The sequence below is a fragment of the Pteronotus mesoamericanus genome, unplaced genomic scaffold, assembly GCF_021234165.1.
Source record: "Pteronotus mesoamericanus isolate MK-2021 breed Mesoamerican mustached bat unplaced genomic scaffold, CSHL_Meso_final contig_26, whole genome shotgun sequence".
In the NCBI taxonomy this organism is placed as follows: Eukaryota; Metazoa; Chordata; class Mammalia; order Chiroptera; family Mormoopidae; genus Pteronotus; species Pteronotus mesoamericanus.
This window is the reverse complement of record NW_026555109.1, coordinates 6,810,822-6,821,072: the sequence shown is the minus strand read 5'-3', so window position 1 is coordinate 6,821,072 and position 10,251 is coordinate 6,810,822. Positions and strand designations below refer to the sequence as shown.

Genomic DNA, 10,251 nt, shown 5'->3' with positions numbered 1-10,251 from the left:
AATAACATTTTTAGTTTTCATTTGTTAATTACCAACACATCTCTTATTTATTTTAAAATATTTTATTTTTGTAAATAATTTGGAATGAGAACTTGGAATTAGATTTCATCCCAATAAGCTTTTGATGATCTAACTTCATATGGGTCAAATTATGTAAAATAATGCCATTATCAAAGGAAAATGTAATTATTTTTAATAATTTGGTTCTTTAATTTGAAGTTGTTTTCCTTGTTGATGTTGGATGTTCAAGTTGCTTGTTGTTAGAATGATTGTTCTATTTGACTTTAGAAAATTTGGTCAATGAATTAAAACTATAACACTTGTCTAAACAAAACAACTGTCAACTCACATCATAGGCTCCTTTTAAATAAATGACTCCAGTACATTAATTTTTTTCTTTGATGAACCTAAGCCTTTTTACTGTCATTACTCATTCCTTCTAAAAACAGTAGAAAATGCAATACATTACTCAACTGAGAATGTTAGTCTTGAGGTGCATATTTTATTGATGTAAATAAATGAGAGTTTGACTCACTCAACTAATGTTTTGATTTTATAGAAATTCTGTACATGCATTGTGAGTTGTCATCTTTGAAACTGCTTTGTGTCTTTCCCAAGACTCTAGTGGTAAAGTGCAAAAGCTTCAAGGTAAGACTGTTTGAAAATCATTGTCAAAAAGGCATGTTAAATGGGATATGTATGTTCATTATGTTCTTTCTTTTTATTGTTGTTTAATTACAGTTGTCCAAATTTTCTGCAATTGCTCTCCTCCATCCCATCCACACTCCACTCCTGCAGTCAATCCTCATCCTGTTGTCCATGTCCATGGGTCCTTTATACATGTTCCTTAAGTAGACACTTCTCTTTCTTTCCTCCATTATCACTATTCTCCCTACCCTCTAGGCACTGTCAGTTTATTCCTTATTCCTATGTCTCTGGTTCTGTTTTGCTCATTTGTTTGTTTTGTTCATTAGGTTCCACTTATAGGTGAGATTGCATGGTTGGCTGTTTGGTTTATTTCACTTAGCATAATACTCTCCAGTTCCATCCATGCTGTCATGAAGGGTAGGAGTTCTTTTTTTTTTTGACTGCATAGTATTCCATTGCACGTAAGTACCACAATTTTTGATCCACTTATTTATTGATGGGCCCATACCCTGTTTCTAGCACATGGCTATTGTAAATAACACTGCTATGAAAATTGGGGTGAATAGGCTCTTTTGAATTGGTGTTTCAGGATCCTTAGAGTATAATCCCAGCAGTGGGATTGCTGGATCAAAAGGCAGTTTCTAAGGAACTTCCATACTTTGTTTTCCACAGTGGCTACAACACTATGAATTCCCACCAAGAGGCACTAGGGTTCCCTTTTCTCCATATCCTCCCCAGCACTGGTTTGTTGATTTGTTAATAATGGCCATTCTGACTGGTGTGAAGTGGTATCTCATTGTGGTTTTAATTTGCATCTCTCTGACAGATAATAATGTTGAGCATTCTTTCATACTTCTCTAGGCCCTCTGGATGTCCTCTTTGGAGAAGTATCTGTTCAGGTCCTTGGCCCATTTTTTAACTGAATTATTGGTCTTCCTGGTGTTGGGTCCTGAGATCTTTATATATTTTGGAAATCAAACCCTTGTCTGAGGTATCATTGGCAAATGTTTTCCCATACAGTAGATTCCTTTTTCATTTTGCTAATGTTTTCTTTAGCCATGTGGTAGCTTTTAAATTTGATGTAGTCCAATTTGGTTATTGTTTTATTTATATCCCTTGCCTTAGAGGCTATATCAATGAAAATATTGCTGCATGAGAGATCTGAAATTTTTCTGCTGACTTTTTTCTCTGGGACTTTTATGGTGTTATGACATATTTAAGTCATTTATCCATCTTGAGTTTATTTTTGTATATAGTGTAAGTTGGTCATCTATTTTCATTTTTTTTTGCATGTATCTGTACAGTTCTCCCAACACCATTTATTGAAAAGAGTGTCTTTACTCCATTGTATGTTCTTTCTTTGTCAAATATTAATTAACCATAAAGACCTGCCTTTATTTCTGGGCTCTTTATTCTGTTCCATTGATCTATGTGTTTGTTCTTAAGCCAGTACCAGACTGTTTTGTATACTTGGGCTTAGTAATATAGTTTGATATCAGGTACTGTGATTCTTCCTACTGTGTTCTTCTTTCTCAAAATAACTGAGGCTATTTGGGGTCATTTAAGGTTACATAAAATATTTTCCATTATGTGTTCTATATCTGTGAAATATGTTGTTGGTATTTTAATAGGGATTTCACTGAATCTATAGATTGTTTTGGGGAGCATGGACATCTTAATGATGTTTACTCTTTCAATCCATGAACATGGTATATACTTCTATTTATTTGTGTCTTCCTTAATTTCTTTCTTCAGTTTTCTGAGTACCTCTCTTTTACCACCATGGTTAAGTTTATTTCTAGGTATGTAGTGGAGGAGCGACGTGTTGCAGGGAGCATGGGGTTTCTGGATCTGAGCGTTACTGTCTGGAGCCAGCTGAGGAGGGAGCAGGGCTCTGAATCCCTCAGAGCCTATCCCTGGGTTGTCATAGATGGGGGGAATAAACCCGAGTCATTTCAAACATTTCTCTGTCAGGAGAGGGGACATGGCTCTCCTCTCTAGTGCAGAAGGCCTTGAAATCCAAGTCCAAAGGCTTTTACTGAGAACCACCTGCACAGGGGTACAGATGTAAAGCTAATCAATCGATGTCAAAAGGCTATGTTTACAGAAAACAGAGGTCATAGATAACAATTGGAAAAACAAAAGAGATCTGCCTCAAGTCAGTGTCTATGATAATGTAAATCTCCTTCCCAGTGTGAGCCAGTTATCAACACTTTTGAGGGAAGAACAAGCATGTTTAGAGGAACTTACTTCTAGGCCTGATTGCCCCCAGAACTTCCTGATTCAGTTTAGGGCTATATCTGCCTTTAGTATTGTTTCAAGCCTCAGCCAGGAGGGTGGGGCAGAGCCACCAAGAGATAAGGAGACTTCTTTCAGACAGAATGAGGACTCCTGGCCTGTCCAAGCCGAGACGAAGGGTGAGGGCCTTTTTACCTTTTTTCTGTGTGCCCCCAAGTCCTTGTCTGCTGCCCACACAGGCTGATGTCTGTCTTTGGTCATCTCTCTTCGTGAGAGAACTTACCTGTCATCAACAACCAACTATCACAGGGCCAAACAGGGTGATGTGAAGGAGGCAGGGGCTGTGCCCCTGCCAGGGGTCAGGTTTCATCTCCCAAGTGGCCTGTTTTCCCAAGGCCTCCTTGATCATTTTCAGTCTTGGGGCTCTCTTTCTTGTTGGTGGGGCTACAGTCCCTGAAACCAGGCAGGACATTTTCCAACATAGGTACTTTATTTTTCTTGTTGCTATAGTAAATGGGATTTTTCTCCTAGTTTCTGTATCTGATATTTTATTGTTGGTGTACAAATATGCCTTTGATTTCTGAATATTGACTTGCAACCCTACTCTTTTGCCAAATTCACTTATTAGGTCAAGTAGCTTTTTGATGGAGCCTATAGGGTTTCTATCTACACTATCATGTCATCTGCAAACAATGACAATTTTACTTCCTCCTTTCCAATTTGAATGCCTTTTATTTTTTCTTGTTTGATCATTGTGGCTAGAACTCCAATACTATGTTGAATAAAAGAGATGAAAGTAGACACTTTTTTTTTATCTAATCTAAAGAGGAAAGCTTTTAGTTTTTGCCCTTTAACTATGATGTTGGTTGTAGGTTTATCTTTACATGACCTTTATTATATTTAGATAAACTTGCTCTGCTCCCACTTTGCTGAGTGTTTTTATCGTAAATGGCTGCTGTATTTTATCAAATGCTTTTACAACATCTATTGATATGATCATGCGATTTTTGTCTTTCATTTTGTTTATGTGATGTATTATGTTTATTGATTTGTGAATATTGTACCATCCTTGCATCCCAGGGATAAATCCCCCTTGATCATGGTCTATGATCTTTTTAATATATTGATGGATCTGGATTGCCAAAATTTTGTAGAGGATTTTAGCATTTATGTTCATCAGTTATATTACCCTGGAATCTTCTCTCTGTGTTGTGTTTATGCCTGGTTTTGAAATTAGGATAATACTGGCCTCATAAAAAGGGTTTAGGAGTCTTCTTTCTTCTTGAAATTTTTGGAATTGTTTGAGAAGGATAAGAGTTAGCTATTCCCTAAATGTTTGGTAAAATTCACCTGGGAAGTGGTTTGGTCCAGGGTTTTTGTGTTTACTGGCAGTTTTTTGATTACTGTTTCAATTTCTCTAGTTGTTACATGTTTATTCAGGCTTTCAGCTTCTTTTTTATTCAGTTTTGAAAGATTATATGTTTCTAGAAATTTTTCCACATCCCCCAGGTTGTCAAATTTCTTGGCACATAGTTGTTCATAGTAATTTCTGACAAACAAAGGCCAAAAAAAGAGACAGAGAAGGGCACTTCATAATACTAAAGAGAAGAATGCATCAATAAGATATAACCATTGTAAACATATATGCACCCAATATAAGAGCACTGAAATATATAAGGAGAATCTTGGAGGACTTCAAGAAAAATATAGACAGCAACACAATGATAGGAGGGGATATTAACACTCCACTGTCAACAACGCATAAAACTTCCAAACAAAGAATCAAAAAGGATATTGTGTCACTGAATGACACCCTAGATCAAATGGGCCTAACTGATATATACAGAAACTTTCACCCCAAAGAAGCAAAATAGACATTCTTTTGAAATGCACATGGTACATTTTCAAAAATATACTGTATGGTAGGACACAAAATAAGCCTCAAGAAATTCAAGAAAATTGAAATCATATCAAGCATTTTTTGGATCACAACAGCTTAACTAGAAACCAATCTCAAGGAAAAAATAAAAACCTCTAAAACATTCAAATTCATGGAGTCTGAATAACATGCTATTAAACAATGAGTGGGTCAACAATGAGATCAAAGAAGAAATCAACAAGTCTCTAGAAACAAATCAGAATGAACACACAATAGCCGAAAACCTACAGGACACAGAGAAGGCAGTCCTGAGAGGGAAGTTCACAGAAACACAGGCCTACCTAGAAAAGATAGAAACATTTCAAATAAACAACCTAATCCTACATCTACAAGAACTAGAGAAACAACAACAAACTAAGTCCAGAAAGAGTAGAAGGAAGGAAATAACCAAGATCAGAGCAGAATTAAATGACATAGAGACTGAAAGAACAATTCAAAGGATCAATAAATCTAGGATCTGGTTTTTTGAAAAGACAAACAAAATTGACAAGCCTTTAATCAGATTCATCAAGAAAAATAGAGAGAGGACCTCAAAAAATAAAATCAGAAATGAAAGTGAAGAAATTAAAACTGGCTATGTTATTGATTCATATATACAAATATAGATAGTCAAGAATCATAATATTTTAATGACCCAATTGTTTGTCAGGCTCCATTTATTAAAGACATTGTTCAATATACTATCCTTGCCTTTTGTTCACTTCTCATTTTCATTGACTATTGCCAGGTTAAAGTCAAGCCTTCTCATTTTGATAACATAATTATTACAAATAAACAATGTTTCTGATCTGTTATGGCATTTTCACTAGTAGTTAGAGTGAATTAAACATGTGACAGAATCATATGTTTAAAAATTTTATTGCCTGCAACACATGCATAGCATTTGACATCTAAACATCCAAAATATAAAATGTCATAGGAATCTTTCATCTCTTGGTGTAGAAAGCAGAGAAGCCACACACTTATCTGTTCCCAGGAGACTTTTTATTGCAATGGAGATGCAATAGGTGGCTACATTTCTTTGGTGACAAAGAAATCACAAAGAAATCACATTTCTAGGCTAAGGCACAACTTTTGAATGTTTACATGCATAGGTTGACAGAGAAAAAATTCATGGCAGAATGAGTGTTTTAGAGTATTACAACATTCATTCTTGTCTATATGCTTACTGTACCCTTTCCCATAAATGTAATTTGGAAATAACTCTACTGAGAGTTATCTTGTATGATATTATTTTCATTTGTAATGAAAAAACCAACAAAGTGGTCCATCGCTGAGATGGTAACAGAATGGCTAAATAGAATTTTGTTTCTTAAAACCTAAACAAATTAAAATGTGTTAAAACTTTCTTTAATTAAAAGCTTCCTCCAAAAATTTATATTACTAGAACTAAAAAAAAAAAAAAATTGAAACAGACTTTTTACAATAACTAGCTAAAAAAAATAGTGCTCTTTCCTCAGGAATTTAAAGAAAAAAATTTCCTTCTTTTAAATTTCTTGTAAAACAAAATCAATGCACATTAAAATTATATTTTCTTTGTCATTGTCCTTAAATAAAGAAGCATTATTATGTTATCAGCATAAATTCTGGTTTTAAAGTCATTGACTTAATAGGCTGCTTTAGATACCCATTCTTTTATTCAAGAAAGTAAATTCACTTTTACTGAGTATTCATTAATGCAAATTATATAGAACTGAAAACAATGTAGTAAGTCACATGAGACAATAAGCTATATATTGTTGAGACTTTTGATTCTGAGAAAAGATATATCATGTCAGGTTGAAATGAACAATCTTTATTCAAAATAATATCAGAATGAAAAAATGCTCAAAATAAATTTCATTTATATCCCACCTACATGAATAACATAAGAACTAAATATTTATTGGGTAGAAATATTCGACCCATTCACCTTTTCTTTGCATTATGACATTATTACATATAAATCAAAATTTATATCCACAAATACAAAATGCTCTATCCATTATCAGATGAGATGACCCTTATTTATATTATTGTATTTCAATATAAGACAGTTAAAATAAAGGAAATCATGAAGAATTAAAATTTTAAAATTAATATTTTATTACACAAATGTAAAATATTTAAATTAACTTTAGCTTAATCGTTTCTACAAATATCGTAGATGTTCCTATAGAACATTTCTATTAAAAGGCAGTATTAATGCATGCATGTAATAGTTTGACATATTATTTTACCCTTTAGATTTATGCATTTATTATGAGGTGATTGTATTTGTAAAGGTTGTTTAAAATTTTTATGCATTTATGTATAATAAGGGGTGGCATTATTCAAGGTAAAAAAGAATTATGTTGACTCATAGGTTTTCACAAAATTCAGTCAAATTTCTGTGTTTAGGTAAGTACAATATGTTCATATCATCTCCAATGAAATAATTCAATAATGATCTTGTTTTGATTGAGCTAAAATTTTGTTGGAGCAAGGGAGTAGGGGTAGCATACATACAAGGAAAATTGTTACGGACACAAGTTAATTTAGCAATTTTATTGTTTTGAGAGTGGGTGCATATAATTTGTAAGTATTTTAGTATAGTTAATTGACATTAAGTTTGGCCCATATTTCCAAAATAAAGTTTATATTAACTGTATCTTCTTAATATTAGTTATCACATGGTGCTTCTTTTATAAATATTTAAAATTACCCATTTTTGACTATGGGAGCAGAAGGTGAGGGTGGGATGGGTGCAGGGGGGCCAAGAGGGAAAAATTGAGACAACTGTAATAGAATAAACATGACTTAAAAATTTTTAAAAATAAGCAAATTACAAAAAATAAATAAAACAAAATGTATCCATTTAATTTTTTAATATAAAAAATTGAAAATGTAGATTTTTAATATTCCTTATGTATTCAATATAATTAAAGTAATAATTAGCTATTATATCTATAAAATAAGACAAGATGCTTCTTAGCTGTTTTTTAAGAAATTATAAAACCATAGTTAATCTTAAGCATCTGTTTTACTATAAAACATGCAACATACAGGTGATACATAATGCTTTTTTAATTTGGTGAAAAACTATAAAGTTTGTAGCTAAACTTGAAGTCAGAGCAGAACATTATGTGGAAAATATGTGCAACTGAGACACCGTGATTTTTCTTTTAAGTCATTATTTTAAAAAATTAAGATTTCATACAGAGATACTTTAAAAGATAGAGAATGAAGATATTCCTGAAGCGAGGGGTTTTGATGACACTAATTTGATATTTTTCAAGAGTGCACAAACATTTTCTGTAATGTGTCAAATAGTAAATATTTTTTACTTTAAGATTCGTAAGTCTCCTTCAGATTAATCAATAGGGTCACAGTGATAAAGCAGCCACAGACAAAATGTAAATAAATGTGTTTGGTTATCTACCAATAAAATTTAATTTACATACAATGAGGTCTGGATTGTATATGATTTTAAAATGACAAAAATATTCTTCTCTAGATATTTCAACTACTTAAAAATGCAAAAAAGAAATTAACGAACCGGAGTGAGCCACAGATTGCTGACTTTTGTGTTCAATGTTTTGATAGAGCAGGGCCAAATTTGTGCACCAAAATTTAACAGTACACAATCTCTTGACTCTCCACTTTACCCTTTCCTTCAGCTTTATGAGAAGTTGTTTTCCTTTGGCATGGGATTGGGCATGATCTTGAGATGGCTGATGGGGTGTCATGTGGGCATTCAACTGCTCAATTATGAAGTAAAGGTGTATATAACATTCATTACTTGGTAATAATTAACCACAGCTGAAAATTTATTTTAATTATGTTTCAATACACCTCAAAATTGCATGGTCAAATTGTGATATGTTCAAAATACACTATGTATGCAAGTTGAAATCATAATACATGTATAAATGTAACTCCATTAGGGCTTTATAGTAGGTGTACAGATTCCACAAATAATTTACCAGGTTTTGGCATACTTTTTAAATAGTCCACAATTCTGGATGGTTCCAATGGCTAGCAAACTGATCCTGGGATCCTTACCATGGGGAGTTGCTGAGCAAGGTGAGGGAAGTCTAGTCAACTATAACTAGAGTCGAGTTCCGTGTGGCTTTTCACATAAGATTTAAGTGTAAGTCCACTTTGTTGTGTTTTTGAAACTTAGTGAACTAAGGTCTTCAATAATATCATGGCTTGTGATTTATACAATTAGTTTACATTTGTTTTACCAATACAAGGTGCTCAGCATGCAACAAATCATGTGAGCTGTCTGAAGTAGAGGGTCACTTTGCCAGACCAGATCTGGAGGGTAGGATTTTGAGCAAGAGAGACCATGCTCAGAGATATAAGACTAAGCTATAGCATTCCTTTATTTACAACTAGTAGCTTTGTTGGGGCCCAGTGTCAATTAAAATAAACTCAAACTTCATTTTTAACTCATCAGCTGAAAGTTTTTCTCACCTACAATACACAATTGTACACAATTGTCCAGAATCTAGTATCATTTCATTTTCCAAAGTTTCCCAATATCCTTCCAAAATATACTTTTATTATTCTGGACTGAACTCCCTATATTTATCTGAAAACCTGAATTTTATCTGACCTTCTGTCTCTGCAAATGTTTATGGTGAGTTTTACCTATTTTCAACTCTGTTCTCAGTTTCCCTACCAATCTCAAAAAGCCAGATCTTATTTCTCAACTGACATAATTTGGTTATATTTTCTAATTGTCACTTGTACTATTATTTTCTGAAAATAAAGTAAACTTTTATCTTTGAGTATAATTTATGTTTCATGCATTACTTTTAAAATGTATTCTAGACTATTTTGAATAAAAACCTGTATTCACTACTCTTTTCATCCCCAGCCATCAACATCTTCATCTGATACTCTCTTGAAAGCAGGAAAATGAATTAACTAATTTGCAATAAAACTTTAGTGTGTGTGTTTTAGGGTAAGGTGGACCCAGTCCCACGGAAGCAAAGGTGATCACAGAGGGCTTGAGGAAAAGAGTAGTGAAATGTGGAAACTGTTGTCTAAATTCACCTTGTTATCTCTTCTCCGCCTTTTGGCTAAGATCAAGTGTAGTGTTTGTTCTTATTAGTTTAAATTCACCTTGTTTACATGTAATTTTGCTTGAGGCTATTTTGATCAAGGCTTCTATTGAGCAAAAACGACAATAGAAAACATGGAAAACTCACTACACCCCAAATACCAGAAGGATTTAGGACAAAAATAGAGAGGCCAATGAGGTTTAAAATGGCATTTCTTTTTTTATTTGAATCAGATAGTTATTGCTTATTTATTTCATTGCCTATATAGAATTGTGAGTCACACTGAACTCTGATGGTAATTAGGCAATTAGGGTGGGTTGGGCTCCCTGGAAAGAGTTCATGTAGACCCTCCCCACTGCCCAACAGTCAAGTCCTTTCCAAAGAATGGTTGGG

The 10,251-nt window shown here is 33.5% G+C and overlaps 1 pseudogene; it reads left to right on the top strand.

Annotated features, from left to right (window-relative positions):
* The first annotated feature begins 9,856 nt into the window (after positions 1–9,856).
* On the top strand, positions 9,857–9,994 carry LOC129071220 (uncharacterized; annotated as a pseudogene).
* The last annotated feature ends 257 nt before the right edge of the window (positions 9,995–10,251 follow it).